Source organism: Oenanthe melanoleuca, chromosome 1A, assembly GCF_029582105.1.
Source record: "Oenanthe melanoleuca isolate GR-GAL-2019-014 chromosome 1A, OMel1.0, whole genome shotgun sequence".
NCBI lineage: Eukaryota > Metazoa > Chordata > Aves > Passeriformes > Muscicapidae > Oenanthe > Oenanthe melanoleuca.
Genome location: NC_079334.1, coordinates 65237212 through 65255905, shown reverse-complemented (window position 1 = coordinate 65255905; position 18694 = coordinate 65237212).

Here is an 18694-nt window from a genome sequence, read left to right as displayed (position 1 = left end):
AGCATAAGGACTCTGGCAATGGGCTCTGATGGTCCTTTAACTGTTCAACAGAGTGGTGCAGCACCTTTTGCTTAGGTAGCAAATAATGCAAGTTTGCAGGCCAGCACACATTTATTTTTTTAGCAACTCTGCTGAAGGCCACATGATAAGTAGGATAGCTTGGGATAAAGGCTGGGAGGTATGGAGGGAGAGTTATACCAGCATTACATTTGACAGAACCTGATTTTCAGGTTTCTGAGAGGTGGTCATGATAGTCACCCTGGAGAAATGCTGCTCCCTCACAGACTTCCTGAGTTGTCTCTCAAAAAGGGTAGGATGCATCTGAGCAAAGATACATGTTGGCAAGAGAGGCATCTACATCCATGAGAGTCAATCCAGTTTTTTTTACAGTCAGGGGAAATCTGGCTGATATATCCTGTGAAGCCCAGAACTATTTATCTCATTTTCAAAGATCCTCTCAATTATGTCATATGAAGCATGCCTAGAATTTGCCTGGTTTTCTCCCCTAACTGCAAAGAGGGCCAGAGCAGAAAGGTCCAGTTAAAAGGTGTCAAAAAATGCATTGGAATGCCTGAAATTTTCTGAAATGAATAATATTATATTTTCTATTCTTCAGTGCCTCAGTTGTAAAAAAGGAGATATCAGTATAGCCTTACCACTGTAAAGTTCACTACTTGGTAAATACTGTATTTTAAATATTTTTGTTGCTTTTGCTACAAAACCACAATTCATGCTTTAGTCTATTTGATTTTACAAATCAAATAACAAGTACAATGATGTGCTGCTAGGACAATAAAAGCCCGTTCTAAGCTTATTGACACAAACTTTCCTCCCAGTTGATGTTATCTCTTTTCAAATTATATTAGATCATATCTTACCAGGAGAGCAGGCTGGTTAAGTGTGGAACTGAGTCTGATGACACACCAGTTTTACTGCATTTAGCTCAAAAATTTGAATGGAAATTCTGCTGGTATGATATCACCATGTAACTAGAGCTAGATGCATATTCACATCTTTGTTCTTTCTCCAGAAAAAGCATGAAGCCTATTTGAGAGCTTGTTGAGTGGTAAAATATCTTCCAGTTTGCATGGAAAGAAGGAAATAAAGGGAGTAAAGGAAATAATTAACTTTAAACCTGGAAATATAAAATTGCTGTAAGTGAGATTAAGCAAGCAATGTCAAAACCACATTCAACTCTCTCCATCTGTCCTATGTAATGCCTTGACAAAAACCCAACAAAGCTGGCACCTCCAAATGCCTCCACATGCCTTTTTTGTGCTATGCAAAGCATTTATCACTGTAATGAAAAGAAACCCCTTGGAGGGGTTGTGCAATAACCAAATAATCATTGAATTTTTGTAGACCTTTGAACTAACACAGAGGAAATAACAGCAGTTGGACTTAGTGTTCACTGTAGGTCGTTCTCGACTATTCTATTCTATTCTATTCTATTCTATTCTATTCTATTCTATTCTATTCTATTCTATTCTATTCTATTCTATTCTATTCTTTAATTTCCAGTAATTAATATTATGCCTTAAAAGCAGTGATGTCTCACTGAGCCCCTTAAAGACCTGAATTGAGTTTGGAAGTGGCTGAGCGGACAACCCAAGAGGGGAGACACTCCAAGAAGTGGAAAAATGAAAGCAAAGTGCGATTTTTAATCCTTCTGAGGGCACTTCTTCAGCAAGATGAAATTAGGCTAAGAAAACAAAACGAAAAATGAAAACAAACCCTAAAAAATCTGGTTCATATCATTCAGCTTCTCTAATCTATGTGCCACTTCCACAGCAGCAACAAGGACCCCTTTCCAGGAGACAAGTGTACTGAAAACTGCAAAACTCAAGGAGAATCAGGTTTTATAGCTGCACTGACACTCAGGTTATCGATGCATTGAGCTATTGATGTGCACTTTAACTCCAGGAACATAAAACGTGCCAAAGCAATATTACGTGTGGGAGTTATTCAATAACATGTGGAACGTAAATCTATCCTCTATCTCTTTGCATCAAGAACATTAATTAATTCTGTGATGAGAATGCCATTTTCAGCTTAGAGTGAAAGCTGGGGGAAACTGCCAGTGATCCTTCTGGCTTTAATAACTGTGCATTTAGTTCAAGGAAGGAAAAATGAATTTAGTCATTAAACTGGAAGATTTTTCTTATCATTATGAGATTGAGCTGTAGGTAGAACTGCAGTATTTATATCAGAGCAGTGAAAGTGCAGATGCTTATTTCAATGTCAGTATTTTACTTTGTTTGGTTTTGTTTTAGAAGACTATGCATGTTCAGGTTCAGATTGCTGGAGAGAGTGGAACAAGGCACTGCATGTGCTCTGGGACACAAGGTGTGGGAATAATTATATGGTCCTCCCCACATCCAGTTAAATCGATCCCATGCACCAATTTATAGGTATATGAACAGAAATAGGTCTGATCCTGTGCCTTTTAATTAAAACCCCTCTTTCCCAATACCTTCCCCATACCCTTTGGTTTCTGAAAACCCAGGTCAGCAATTCCTCTGTTTGCTACTGCATATGATGATGGGAAAGGTAATGATTATATTGATCTCAAAGAATATTGAGACTGTGAGATCCTGTAACAGCGTGACCTGGAGATATTGTCTACTAAAAACAGAGATCAAGAGTGGACATGCTCAAATCTTATGAAAATAGGTCCTCACAATTTATGCAGCAATTCCAAATGTAATATACAATAAGTAAAAAATCCAAGGTCATTTATTAGCTGGCAAACCCCTGGCTATGTATCTTTCTTGGAACAGCACCTTTAATGAACTCTCAGTGCGCAAACTAACGTCATCATGTGCTAGCATGTCTCGTTGGAGAGAAATCTTGTTGATGTCTGCCTGATTTTTAGGAGCTAGAGATAAGAAATTCTTTGTCAATGTCAATAATGGCATGATGAAATTAACTGTATCTACACACTGATAGCACGAACATCTACAGGGGGAGCTGCTTAGGAATTTTTCCAGTGGGTTATCTTAAGGTGCAAAAAGTGCCAACTCATGTGAATGCTTTTTTTTTTTTTTTTTTTTTCCTAAGGAGTTATTTTTGTCGAAGGAATTATTAGACTAAGGGAAGATGGAGTAGGGCAAAGAGAATGTTGATCACATGCTATTCACAACCATAGGCTGGGAAGAAGCTTTTTAGAGTCGCTACTCTGACTCATACAGGGATGCAGCTTTCTAAAACCAGAAGCCTTTCAATTGCTTTTTGGAAAAGAGACAGAAACTGAACACTTCTGCTGTGGAATAAAACAGAGCCTTCCTCCCCCCTCCCCCAATATTTCAAATACTTTTCATATGACATTAGGGAGAGGTGCTTTCTATAATTGCATATTCCTGTGAGCAGGTAGAACAATCCTACAGGTATTATTGTTATACCCCACAATTAATGTAGAGCCAGGCATAATTTTCCTTGGAGCCTATAAGGTGATCAAAGTCCTCCTCTCCTGCCCTTTAACAGCTTCTCCTGTTCCCATTGGGACCATCCCAGTCCCCCATCCAGGTCAAAGTCCCCCAAGACAGACCTTCCTCGACACCCAGGAACATTCACACATTTAATTGACTTTTGGGTCCACTGAGGAAGGAGATGGGGCACTGGAAGAAGGGCATGGAATCTCTTGGAGCTTTCCAGCACCTGAGTGTTTTCTCCTGAGTGAATCAGAGAGTGGCCACTCATCTGACTCATGAGATGCCCTTGGCAAGGATGTGCAATCCCAGGTCCTCAAGGTATTTGTGCCATTACTTCAGCAACTGGGCATTTAAATCAGAGGCACAGTCTTATCAAATAAAATATAATTGATAAAGACCCTGTCCTATCCTTTGGAAATTGCTGCAAATCATCCACATTCTAGGTTTTATTCTCTTAAATATCAATGCAGGAAAATACTGAAAGACTGGTTTAAAAAAAAAAAAAAAAAAAAGAATTTTTGAAACATTCATAATATTTCTAAACACTATTCTGGAGAAAACTGCCAAAAGATTTTCCCTTTGAAAAGTTTATATTCACATAATACTAGAAATGTTGCCTCCTGGTTGCATATTAACAAAATATTCTCATACTTCAGTAAGAACAGCTGATTCTGGTATTTGAAAAAAGAAATTATTTTCTGCTACTGATGGGTTTAAAACGGATGGAGATTTAAAAGTCATGATAGTACATGTACAAACATTTTTGAAGGCCAATATCCAACTGATTAGATCTCTGAAAAACTAATTAGCTAATTTTCTTGAAACTCTACAGCAAATTGAAGTATTATCCAAAGCTTAAAGCTGAAAAGTTGGAGAAGGTTTCATTTATGAAAAAAGGCCAAATTATTAGCTCTTAACACAGCTTGTTAATTATTTCAGTACAGCAGAACTGTTGTATCCTTTAATTAATTATATAAAGCAATCAGTTTTTTAAAATATGTCAGTATAAACTTAGATTATCTGAGTCAATTCTTATCCCAAACTCCCTTATTTGAACCTAGTGTAACAGTGTTCTTTTACCTGAGTGAATTGTGCTTCAAGATTATAAAAATAATGAAAATATAGGAGTAAAGGGTGTTAATATAGCTTCTTACATCTGAGTTTCAAGTGCAAGAAGAGCAGCTACTGATATTTGCAGTGTATGTCTTCAAAACAAGCACAGCCTGCTTTGAAATTAAAAAAAAATAAAATCATAAGTTGCATGTTATATTTTAAATGTCTGAATACAGTTTTGTATGTCCAGGGACTGATGGCTTGTATTGTTGTTTTTTAGATGCAAGTTACCCTAATACAGAATATTTGAGTTCCTGCATTTCATCACTGCAGCATGTCCAGTCATTAACCAGAATCTGCTGGTTTATCCTAGAAAATAAAAATAGTGAAAAGCAGTATAGCAAGGGACATGGAACTTTTTAAAATGATTCAACCAAATAAGCAAGTTCACTTACAAGACTTCTTTGTAGAAAAACATTTGTCCTCTAGTTTGCCATAAATACAAAGAAAATTTACTATAATGTTCATTTGTTTCTTCTTAACTTCCCCTCACCAGGGTTTGGTCTCATCAGGCTCAAGAGGTAACAAGCTCCTTGGAGTAAATTATTCATTTTACACAAATTATGTTGATTTTTGCTTTTATTGTCTCAGAATCGGCTCCTTTTTGTCATATAGCACCTTTTAATAATGTTTATTTGAAGGGATTTTTGTAGGCTCTGTTTTTTTCTGTGTCAATGCATTTTTAAACATGCTCAATTTTTCTTTTTTATTTTGGTTTGCTTTCTAGTTGCAGGTAAGAAAAAACTACTGTGGAAATTTCGAGTAAAACCCAACAAAACCAGAAACCCCACCTTGCCCAGCATAAAAATAGCAGTAGCATATTTAAGGAAACATCTGTCAGGGGAAGCAGAATAAAATACCTTCCCTATAAGACATCATTTTGCTTGTACAAGGGCCAATCTGTTTCATTTGTTGATGTTCACATCAGGGCCCATTTGATTTAACCATATCTTTGCTTTAGAGGAAAGAAAAATCCAATGTATTATTAATGCCTCATTGTATATGAGAAATGAGTATATGAGTCAATATTGCTTCAGTGCTGTGCATTATTAAGAATAAGTTAAAGTAGGTCAGCACAGCACATGAGGCTAAACAGACTAATAATGCATCCTACAGTAGACATTCATCTACCAAGGAGTCATGTGTTATGTGCTGGCACCAACACAAGATAAGCATTTGATTGGTGGATTTTCCAGATCACATTTGTCCTGAGAAAAGAAACTGCTGCTCCAGTTTCTCCAAAATTCACCCTCACTTTTACTAAAGGGATGTGGCTGGGACTAATTTTTTTTTTCCTCAAAATTTAGGGGTTTGCTGAGGATTTTTTTTTTAGTTTGATTTTTCAAAAGTAAAATCAAGTAAAGATATATAAAACAAAAACAACAACAACAACAAAAAAAAAACCAACAAAAAAAAAACAAAGAGAGGACCAAAGGAGTTCAAAATTTAAAATTACCTTCAGGTTCTTACAAGTCAATCACCAAAATGTTGTAGCAGTTCCTGAGTGAAGGGACGTGAAACAGACTAGAATCTATTATGAGAATAACCATTGTTTCTTCTCCAAAATTAAAAGACGTGCTGAAAGAAAGCTACAGAGCACCAAACAAGGAAGAGCTGCAAAGTGAATGAGCTTGGCTAGCTGATACTGCATTTTAGGCACTGATCAGTCGAAAAATGTTTTTCTAAATTGTCATCAGCACTCATTCAGGGAAATTCTTCTTCAGAAAGTATTGGAAAATAATGATGTGGCATTCCATTGCTATTAAGTCTCAAAGTTCACAGACTGCATCTGTTCAGGTTACAAGTTAAAACTATGCTATCATGCTCAGGTTTTTGTTTTCTTTCTTGAGTATCATTCATCATCAATATGAGAGATATTATAATTGAAAATTATCCTACAGTTCCGTTCCTGATCTCTGAGCCAAAAGCTGAGTTGTCTCCCCAGAGCTAACAGTGCTCAAATGCAGTTAAAATGATCAAATATGAGTCAAATACACAAAGAGAAAGGTTTATTAAGCAAGGAGGTGCCAGCCTTTGATGGACTTATACTTACAGCAGCGTGCTTCACTCTGCTGGCTGTTATAAAACCAAAGGGGAATATCTCCTCTTTTGTTGGATTTGAGAGGATAGATTTAGAGTCATTAAAGGTAAATTTTAAGAATATGGTCTCTGTTTTCCCAAGTGCTGAATAATCCCCAGAACTCTGTACATTTCCATAGCCTAAAAGCTGGGGGTACCAGGGGGAAGGAGTGACCATTGTGCAGCTCCAGACTATCACACAGCCAAGCTCCCAGACTGGGATCTGTCTCCTGCCTTCCCCTGCCTGGTGGGGGGATGTCACCCTGTCCAAGCTGCTGCTGGCACTGGTTCTGGGTGTTCCACCTGGACACTTGCTCAAAACTTGCTCCTCCCTCATTGTGTCAGAGGAGCTGTGGAGCCACCACTGCTGCTGCACCCACAGCTGCAGCTCAGCCACAGATGGGGCTGACATCTGAAGCAGAAAAAAAGCCCATGAAAATCGATTTCACACATGAAAATCATGGAATTATGTATTTAACCTATCTCTTAAGTGTTCTTAGTATCTAAATAACTTCTGCCAATGGCTGCCCATCATCTGATTTTGTTGTCTCGTTAAGCAACCTTATAAAAAATTTGATACAGGTAATGGGAGCATGAAGTGATATCAAGATATCATATTATGATTGTTTTCTGGCCCTAAAATCAAGTTAATAAAGAGGAACGTGCCAAAAGAATTGGGCACTCCCTGGCAGAGGAAAACACAGGATGAACCTGATGCACTTTTTTAGTAGAACATACTCTTGCATAATTATTTAATGATTCATGTGTATTGCTTAAAGATGAGCTTAAAGAGAAAAACAAGAAATAATATGAGATTTTTTTTTCCTGCCATGTTTGTTACAGTAGTGAACAAGCAGTGAAGTTGTTGTTAAATATAAAATTTTGGTTTTGATTTTGTCCTAATTTTTCATGTATATATATATATAGCAGATGGCTGGTAGAGAACAAAAAATAATTATAACATAATCCAACTCAAGAAAGTGAAGAATAAGCACTTTAAATTAATGTTTTAAAGAATATTTCTTGGTATTTCACTGCCTACTAAACACTTGAACATCTTTATTATATGTTTATAACAGACCCCATGTTCAATGTTTTAATTAAAAGGCTCCATAAGCACTCCAGAAAAGTCATAGTAAAGCCCATCAACCTCCAGGAAAAAGCAATCCTAGTGTTTCCAGTATTTCTTCAGTTAAAAAAACAAGCAGAAAATTCTTGTATTAAAAAATCTAAAGTCAGTTTTACTAAATTGCCCCTGAAAGTTTCTCTTTCTTAATAAAAACAAAGACAGCATAAAGAACAGCATATAGAAAATCCTATAGCAAGTTAATTATGTACAACAAAAACAAGGTAAGCATTGTAGATTTGCCTGGAAATACCAGTTAAATTGTATGTATTATTTTACAAAGCACTTATTTAATCATTTAGGTAAACTTTGCAAAACTATTTCAGCATGTTTGGGCTGTTTTTTTTAATAAACAAAGAAGAATTGTCCCTTTTGAGTATGCCTTGAGAACACATTATTATAAAACAGCTTGGAGACTATGGGAGATTGCTTATCTTGCTATATTTAATAGGACAATCCTAAACTGCAAGCTCTGGTTTTGTAGTAAGAAAAACAGATCTCCTGCCATCATGTGGAATGTAGCAGTATCTCCTTTTTGAAAGGATCCAAAGTTTGAATACCATGGCAGCAAATACAGGGTGACAGCAACATTATTTTGTGTCTCATTTGAAATCTGAACCATGATTACAGAATGTGAGCATTTTGGTGGGTAGTGTCCAACATCATCTTCAGTGAAACACCCTCTGTGATTGTGATGGGGAACCTCTGCCTATGAAGCTCTGGTAAAAGGGACCCTTTTTTTTATTTTTTATTCCTGATGTCAGGAATGTTCAGTTATGTAACAGATTTGAGGCTCTTCCTCACAGGATTGTGTCTGTATTATATATCTCATTGATTTCAGTGAAGTTATACCAGGAGGTTTGGGTTATGCTACATTCTTATTATCACTGTCTGAGTCTTTGAAAATATGCCAGGGCTGATATTTATCTACTGGTGTAACTTATACCATTTCCAGAGCAGAATGAAGCCAGGTCTGCCTCCAGAATATCTTCATCCAATTCCAGAGCCCATATTCATGAAAAATGTGCATCTATGTAAGTGCTGCTTGAGCCACTGGACTTCTAAAGGAAATTCACCTTCCTGGCCACACAATTGAAGGCAGATGGACGTCCCTGACCAAAGGGATTGCAGGTCTTCAGTCTGGAAGGATTGGTCTTCATGGGAAACAAAACAAAAGTAGCATGTGTTGAGTTGTCAGGTCAATCAAAGAAATCTGAGATCATTGAGGTTGGAGAGAACCTCTGGAAATCTCCCATCCAACTTCACACTCAGGGCAGTTTGCTGAAGATCTGTCCAGTCAGGTTTTGACTCTCTCCAAAGATGAAGACTCCAAAACCATTGGATCCCTTTTGACTTTGATCTGTTTTTGACCACATGTGACCTTAACCAAATTTTTCATCTTTCTGCTGGTGTAGACATTTTTCTAGGCTCATAGAAATACTCCAAATTATGGAGGATTCCTCTGCTTACTGCTCTGTTCTGCCCAGTGCTTTATGCAAGAGGGCTTTCAGTTTAGTTTTAATGTTTAGCACTAGGATATTCTTCACCCCACTATTTATAATTTTATTCTTTCCCATCACTCTCTGTGGCACTCTGCCCTTCCCTTTTAAGTATTTTTTCCTGTTTTGCCTGGTAGCACCTCACTGACCCTTGTTTAGAGGCTGATGATTTTCTGAGATTGCTCAAAAGGATCTTATTTACTCAAGGTGAAGTTGATACACAAATCTCTCCAGAAACAGAAATTGTTGAAAAAATGAGAATATTGGCTTCCAACTACCCCTGAGTTTTCACATTATAACCTTTGTCCAAGCTGTCAATTAAGAAAACAACAAAAAAATCAACAGTGTTGCATTTGCTGCTGTATCAGGTTGCACATTTGGGCACTGGAGAGCAGGAGACTCCTCAGTCTGTGAAATCTCTTTGCACAGAGCTGGTCACTTCACCCTTTTTGGTCTCCAACTGGACTTTATGGAATGCTCACTAAGTAAGGATTTTGTCAGATAATATGATTTTCAAAACATGTCCTAAAATGCCCAATGAGTGGGTTATTTCATCTTTGAAAACCAGGCACATTGGACTGCTGCTCAATACAGCAATTTTCAGTTTTGTAAGACCATGCTAAGATGGAATCCTGCCTCTTTGCTATAATCAAAGAAAACACACACAGTTTACAGAGTAATAGAGGAAATTTTCATTTTTCTTACAAATATCAATCTATTTCTACCTCAGTTTTGGAAAAATATTGCATAAATCATGATTGCTTTCAGATAAAAGGGGAAAATGTGTGGGTTGTTTACATTTTACAGTAATTCTCACAACAAATTCAGCTTCTGAAAGAATTTTAATCTACCCTGTTTTCTTCTCTTTCTTCAGAAAAACTTAATTTCTCTTCATAATAACTGACACATCAATCAGTTTCAATACAAAAAATTTAAACATTTCTCAGTAGCACTAACTGAAATAGTCAATTATTTAAAGGATTCATTCTTGAAATTTACTTTTTTTTTCCCTCACCCTGGACAAGTCCAATTGGCCAACTTGTCTAGGGTGAATATGAAATCCTTTAAAAAACAGTCAATTTCATCTAAGAAACTTGGGAAAAGATCTAATCCCTTATAATATCCCCATAATGGGGTTTCCAGGACATATCCACTGAATTATGCATTCAGCCACAGGAGAAATTGTCTAGCATTAGGTACCCAAGAGATGTTGCACCTCACAGGCACCCCTGACCTCATGAATTTCTGACTCTACCTACCTATAATATTACTGCAGTCCAAGCTGTGATTTGGAGAATAATGTGCTTAAAACAACATAAAAGTTTTCCAGATAAATATTTATTTGTCACTTATTGTATCAAGTACCCTGCAATGACAATTTAACATTGGACCAATATTCTAGGGCATAGAGAATTTGTGAACTCTTCATTCATTCAGTGGTAACAATGAGTTTGTAGGTGTTGGGTAAGGGAGTTTTTTACTGTGGGGTTTTGTCTTTCTTCTTTGTAAAGTGGGATGGTTCTTAGTCCACAGGATTACAGGATTGCTGATTGGTGTAAATCAGTTGTTCTTGGCTTAGACTCCAGCCTGAGAGGTGTCCTTGAAGAAATTTCTTTTGTATGTTTTTGGCTTTGGTTTTGTTGGCTTTTTTTGTGTGCTTTGTTGGGTTTTTTTTTTTTTCCTTTTGTTTCTTTTTTCTTTTTATTTTTCTTTTTTTTTTCTGTTAGTGCTAAATATTTTGCTAATTCTTAGGTCCAATAATGAGCTCTTTACTCAGGTAAAATTTAAAGTGATCTAACTCCTGTGGTTATGATTGAATATCAAAAAAACGCACTATTATATAAACTTTTTATTTACAGGGAGAAATACAGTACATATTTATTTGTGTGTGTTTCTTTAACTGAACCTTGTGAATTCTTATCTATTTTCATGTGTACACTTATTTATTTCAAACTGTTTATACAAGATAACTAAAATGAGTAAGAAAGGAAAAAAAATGTTGCATGTGTTTAAATACACCAATGTGATGCATTGGCTTTCTACAAATACAAACAATACAATGAATATGTAGCCTTCCTATTACAAGTTCAAGTGGAAAAGCGACACAAGACCAAATTAATCAGGCCTAAAATTCCTTCTGCAATCTCTTGCCAGACAAATGAGGTTCCTTATGGCTGATGTAAATGGTATTCTAAAGTTTTAAAATCAATAAACAGGCTGTAAAATTCCATCTGTAATCAGGATAAGGAACACAAACATTTACAGAGTAACATGCAAACATAACAAAATACTGCAGCCAGCTAAAATAGAATGAGACACCCTGTTCAGATGCCATTATTTTTAAATGCATGTTTAATTTAGCATCTCAGCTGAGATAAAATGCAGACAGAGCCATATTAAATTGGTATTACCAACTGCCTGGAGATATCTGCAGATTAACCCACCTATCCACAGCCCATCTATAGTAAAAAATAAATTAAAGCTAAAAGGCAGAATCCAGCCTTTTTAGTATCTTTTTTTTTTTTTTTTTTTTTTTTTTTTTGTATTGTATTCAGAGATAAAGTTTAGCATTGCAGAGAGCTGGTTATTATTTAGACAAGCCACAGCACCAGCACCAGGAAGTTCCCAGGTGAACATGTTTCTGGAAAGGTCTCTATGTGTTGCAGCAAGTTGTTTCAAGTGAAATGTTTTGGAGAGCTCTAACAGGTGTTTTGGGAACACATTGTGACTTAACCTAGAGCTGCTGCTCTGTAACTTGGCCAGTTTGTTCACACATCCTGTAATGTAGGACTGACTTTTCCAGGGCTTGTGGGAATAACCCTCAGCAGTGTGAGCTCAAAAACAAAACATACAAGTACAAGAAAATGATTTATGGGGCAGGGAGGGGGATACAGAAAAGAAGTGGAATGGGGAAAAGAGCACTGGAAATGTGGTGGGATAAAGAAATAAGGAGAACAAGTGAAAATGAGCTGTCAGACTAAGAATTGGGGAAAAGGTGGCACTTTGAGGTACACAGCCATTTTTAGAGCAATATCTAACTTTTGTTGCTGATGTCTTGGGAACAGATGTGAAGCATTTGGCTCTTTAAAGGAAATACTGAGTTGGACCGAAAAGAGAAGTGAAGTATCCCAGTCTGTAGTGACCTAGAAACCTGCAGAAACCTAAATTTTCAGATTTTCAGGGGAATTTTTATTAGAGTTTGTCTCAGCTCCTGAAGCATGTGATTATGAAATGATCTTGGATTTCAGTACAGTAGAAATGAATCCCTGAAGTGAAGGGTGAGTTTGGTTTTTGGAGTCCTTGCTCTGACATGGACACAATTGTTCAGCAAGTTGGTTTTTTTCCTTTCTGTACTTTGGTTCCTAAACTGTGAAATGGGAATGAGTGTACTTGATTTCCTCATAAGAGTGATGTGAAGATAAATACATTCAAAAACATGCAGCGCTCCAATAATCCATGGCATACTTGACTCCCATAAAAAAATTATTAATACAGGACAAATTAAATGAAATTTGATGATGTGCCTGTACCTGAACAACCCTAAGGGCACAATAATCAAAAGCCAAATGAAGGAAACAATTTGATGTCAATCTCATGAATTCTTGGAACAGGATTCTGGTTTCTTTTACACTAATGGCTGACAAGATTGCCATCAAGAGCTGTGTGTAAGATATGACTCCATCCAGTTGTAAGCATAGTGTTGAGATACCTGTGTTAGATTTAAGCAGAGCACAGACCTAACCACTTCAACACAGAGCTCTAAGCAAGGTATTGCCAAGGTGAAAAATTGTGGAAAGAAAATAATACTTTGGTAGAAAAAAACACCAAATAAAATATGGTTTCTCAATTACAGCTTTTAAGAAACATTATTTGGTACAGGTTGTTTCCAAACCTGTTTTAGCCCCAGTTAGGAGCAATAGACTGTAAAACAAAGGGAGGGAAATGTGATCAGGTGAGTAAGAGGGAGAGAGAAAAGAAGTGCAAAGGACAAGATGTATTTCAGGAATGAGCTGAAATCTATTTGTAAAGTTATCAGGGAATTGAGCCAGAAAGGAATAGAGCAGTTATTTCAGGATACATCTCTTCTTTCTTTGTAGCTATTAGAAAATGCCCATTTAGGGGTTGATGACACATTTGGACAGGTGAGCAAGGAGTGTGGAAAGGATAGGACATAAGGGAGAGATGGAAAGAATCTGAGAATGGCCTGGATTTACCCCAATTACATTCAGCTGTTCATTCAGCCTTCTTCTGGGTTCCTTCTGTTGTTACAGAAGTTTTCTATAGGAAGAGAGATGCCCACTTCCATAGAGTGATTCAGAAGTTACAAAGCCCTTCAAAGCCTGGTCTAATTTCACTGTAAGCTCTGTTGTGACATGATGACCTCCAAAAGTTCCTTCTAGCCCTAAGTGTCTCTGTGGTCCCATGATTCTTGAAACCATCTGGATGCAGCCAGTCTCTCCACTGACTGGAATGTTAAGGAGGAATACCTTCCTGCAGATGCTTCTGGTAAATTCTAGCATGTGATAGAACCTGAGCCAAGAAAAAGGAATATTTTCAGAATGAGTGACAAAGAAAAGTGGTTGACTGCACATAGGTGGAGTCCTCAGGTGAGCACTGTCACTCTAGAATGCAAGGTATCCAATTACCCTGTAAGTATAGAGGATGTGATTTTCTTTGGGTAGAAATGCCTTCTAGAAACTAAATCTCAGTTGGGAACACTTTGAAAAGATATTTGAGCTCTCCCTAGTTTTCTACAGAAAAACCTTGATATTCATGTCATCTTACAGGAGTTACTTCAGTGCAGATACTAATTATTAGCCAGGACATGTCAGTACTAATCCATCTTTAAGACAAGATGAAATCACATTATTTGTTAATTATATTAGGCAGAGGCATTCTGGCTTTTTTGAAACTAAAATTCAAAATTTCCCATGAAATAGGGTAGAAAAATATTTATTTTTGAAAATTCCATTGGAAGTTGATATTCAGGAATTTCTCACTGGGTAAGAATTAAAGTTTCCTACAAGGTCTTTATCTTGTTTAATATAACTAGTGACTAATAAAACTTATCTTGTTTAATAATGGATGAACTAATTATCCCTATACATGTTTAATCCTTTTTAAAACCTGCTAAGCTCTTGGACTTGCAGCTATCATGTGGCAATCAGTTCCACAGGTCAATTATCTATTGTGAAAAAATGTCTTCCTCTTTATCCTCTCTCCATGTCTTGCCATCCCATTCCATAGGATGCTTCATTATTCTTGTAATATGAAATGGGGTAATTGTGAACATCCAGTTTTATGATCTCTATCACATCCCTTGTGTTTGTTTATCTTCTTTTTTTCATGGTCTATTTTTCACTATAAGAATTTTTTCGATGCCTCAAACTTTTCTACTTTCCATGGCCAAGCCCTTGCTTTCCTCTGTTTAAATGGTGACTGTAAATTAGGCTCAAAATCCTACTGTTTTTCTCATTGTTTTATTGATGATCATGTAAATTGTAATGTCACTGTCATTGGCTAGTCTTATAAATGTTGCAGCAGTTATAATTGATGGTTTTACTCACTGCCCTAAGTTGCTTAGCCCATATGTTTGCAGCAATTGTTATTATTAAATCACTGTGTGCCTACAATTACAACACTGGGGAGTTGTTGTTATTATTTCCTTTTTCTAATTAAAAGCAAATAATTCAGGTAGTGATGTATTAGCCACTAGAGATAGTGGCAGAAAGACTAGAACTTTGCTCATTGCTGCATTGTCTGATTTTGGCTGCTGGCTGGATATGAAGTTTCAAAGGGAGACTGTGCTCTGCCTCATGGAATAAGGCATGTGACTTCTAAAATTAGTTTAACATGTGCATCATGCTGAGCATATCTGTTAGATATGGGGTTAGAAACCAAATTTTTCCCATTCTGCTTGTGTCTGGAGTTATTATCTCTTCCAAAAACACAATGAATATTTAATTAAAGTGGAACAGATTTACTGGAAGAGATTGTGAGACCCACAATCTCCTGGACTATCTCTTGGTGGTTAGGGTATTCTCCTGGGAGGTAGAGAAATAGAGATGTGGTTTCAAACCCCCTCAGGAGAAAGAGAAACTTGCACCTGGGACTGCCCTGTTCCAGGTGAAGCCATGAGACTTTTGAATATAAAGAAGTCAGCAAGAGGGTTATAAATCTCTTTTTCTTGGATGAGTTTCTCTGTGCTCTGAGAATGTTTCTGGCTTAGGTCCTGCAAGCCAGATAGGCAGGGAAACCACCTAGTTTGCAAATCCAGCCCATGGTGGATTGAGAATAGGTGTGGAAAACCTTGGCAACACGAGCCTATTGCAGAAGAGGGTTTTACTGGAAGAATGGTGGCTGTGGTAACTCTTCTGGTCTGGAGATATAATGTCAGGTGAGGTTTGTGGACAGTCAGTGGCTTTATTTAGACCAAGTAATATCACTAGAAAAAATAGGCTGGTGTCTTAGACAAACAAGCCCCAAATATTTCTTTTTTTTTCGGGGGTTGCAACAAACTTAGAAATATTTCATGTTAATAACATTATGGCATTCTGTGTTAGTTTAAATTTAGAAACTTTAGTTTTATAATCTAGTCTAAAGGAAAGACAGAAACTTGTGGAAACCTAGATGTCTACAAGGTCAGGCAAAATTTGGATATTTTGAAGTCTAAACTTCACCTTTGCCTTCTGTGAAATTTTTCAAAACCTGTGGCTTTGACTTTTCAACACTGTTTTTCAGCAAAAGCATGGAGCTGGTAGCTGTACCAGTAAGACACATTAATCAGTGCTGTTCAGAGTTCCCATCCTCCACGGGAGGAGCATTAGGGACAGCACGGGGAAGGATGACGGTTAGAAGCAGATGGTGAGTAAACTGTTAAGAGTCCAACTTCATTAGCATTGCTTTGATAGATTAATGGTGCCCTGAAATCCTGCCAGGTAGGCTGTTGCCAAAGGTGCCATCTGTGTGGAAAAGCATACACATCAAGAAATTCAGCAAGAAAAAAAAAAAGAAATGGGAAAAAAAAAAAAAAAAACAACAAAAAACCCCCAAGAAACCAAATAAAACTCCCTGGCTTCATTGGTTACACCCACCATGTGCTGATGGATAACCAAAAAGCCATTAGTAATTATAAAAATGTTGTGTTATATTTAAAATAGAATTATACTGGAATGTCATGCTCTGTACTTTCAGGCAGTACGTCTCCTCAAATAATATCTTCTATTATCATTATTATATTGTCAACAACATCAGCATCATTGTATTTATTATTTTTGCCATTACTTGCAATGTGGACACACCTTGAAGGCCAGTTGTTGTATGACTTTTCATTTCAGTGGTAAGAGGACAGAGACTTTAGCAAAACATTTTTCAATTCCATTCTAGTTGAAATAGAAACTGTTTCTATTTAGTTCCCATTCAAGCCAATACCCGTTTCATAATCAGTTTGTTAATCCTGAATGAGTTCAACAAGTTTCACAATCAAATATAAAACACATAGAAAAAGGAGAGTTTCAGTGGGTAGAAAAAGATGGCCAAGGTTTCTGGTGGGGGACCAAGGTGGAAAACCCATCTCCTCTGACAGATCCTTGGCATTTGTTGAATAAAAAGTTTTTTCCTAGCTCTCTGTGGCTGTGTGAAGGCAACTGAAAGTTTCGTGCTGCACTGGATTAGGAACATGAGTATCAGCAAATGTCCTGGTGGTGGAGTAAGAGATGCCACTTAGAAGAGCTAAATATCTCACAGTTCTCCTTCCCTCTTTATTCATTTCACCTGCAAGTAAATCTGTTCCTAAACATGATTCATTTCTGTACAACAAGATACAACAGTGAGATTATTTCAGGAATCTCATCAGGCATGCTGGGTTTCAGTGCATTATCTCTGATATCAAGAATCAAAGATCCAACCTCTTCCCACGGGAGCCAATTTGCAGAGCTCTCACCTCCAGCATGATCAAAGAGTCTGTGGGCTACATCAGCCTTGCCCAAGGTCTGCAAAGCTGCCCAGCCTTGTGGTGTAGGACCAAGGATGGAGGCTGTATGGACTAGGAAAAGATGGGGAAGGCAAGGGGCAGGAAAGTGCCAGTGTGATCTTTTTATTTATGTAATAGTAGCCAGGTAAAGAATATCTTGACTCCAAGCTCCCTTTCCCAAACTAGGTGTCTCCATTCAGGTGCCTATATCATCTGGTGTTTAAACTCTTATTTTTTTCATATGAGAGAGGTTCAGCTGACCAAATGTGTGGTCCACCTTCCTAACCACAGGCTCTTTCTGGCATTTGCAATACCCTGGGGTATCAGGAAGGGTCAGAGAGGGCCTGAGGGTCTCTTAGAAATCCCAAGTAAAATATTTAAGGCCTACAAGCATATCAGGTGGTTTCTCAAGTGGCACTAAATATCTGTGTGGGTAACTAAGTCAAGCCTATACTCATGTAATTATATCTCTAAATTTACATGTCTGAATCTAAAGCTGAATAACATCAGCCTTGTGCTGAGCTGACCTCTGACAGAAGATTTTGCAGGGCAAAAAATCCCAACAACCAAACAAAACCAAAATCAAACTTTATTTAAATAGCACACTTCAGTTAGGCAGGTCGCACTCAAGATGAAATATTGGCCCAGATTCCTGACTTTTGGTCCAAACAGGTCGCCAGTGTATGCCAACATTGAACTAAGTGCTGGGGAGTTGAACACAAACCCAACCTACATTCCAAGAGCAGCTAAGCAAAATTTTAATCAGTGATGGCAACAGACAGAAAGAGTAGATGGAAAGGGTGATACCAGCAAAGGAGGCTGGTAATATTGATGACATATAATTATGTGCCATATTAGCAAAGGCTGGGCAGGTGGGGCGGTATCCATTACAAGTGTTGGCTGTGTTTAACATGTTGGTGAAGTCTGAGGCACTTGCACAATGTTGACCGTGACTTCAAGTAAGTTTTAACCAAGCTTGGTTGCGTTCAAGGCTTAGCTCTCGATTCTCCACCTTCCTCAAGAATGTTCTCAGGTCTCACCAGCCTCAAACCCAGCTAAATCCATGTATTAATCACAGTTAGCTGGCATGATGCTGCATACAGGTTTTCATGAGTCGTGGTGAGAATATCCATGGATTCAGCCAGGCTTACCAAAAATTTCCCAGGAAAGAAAACACACAGAGTGTCCAAAGTTCATGTTAATGTTGATTCACGGCATATTGATTTTCCAAGGAAGCAATAAATCTCCTGTGGATTTAATATTTATTGTGACCTATCCTTAAGAGCCATGAAAAAGAATTGAATGGAATTAACTATACTCCATTACAGTAATCTTTCAGCAATGTTTTTGCCTTCATGCTAAATTAACAATGTCTGCAATGTTTTTCAATTTATTTTTAATATGGACTAGCTTAGACTAAGTCTAGATTTGCAATTTACATACTCCATTGTTTATGTAAAGAAAGCTAGCTTAG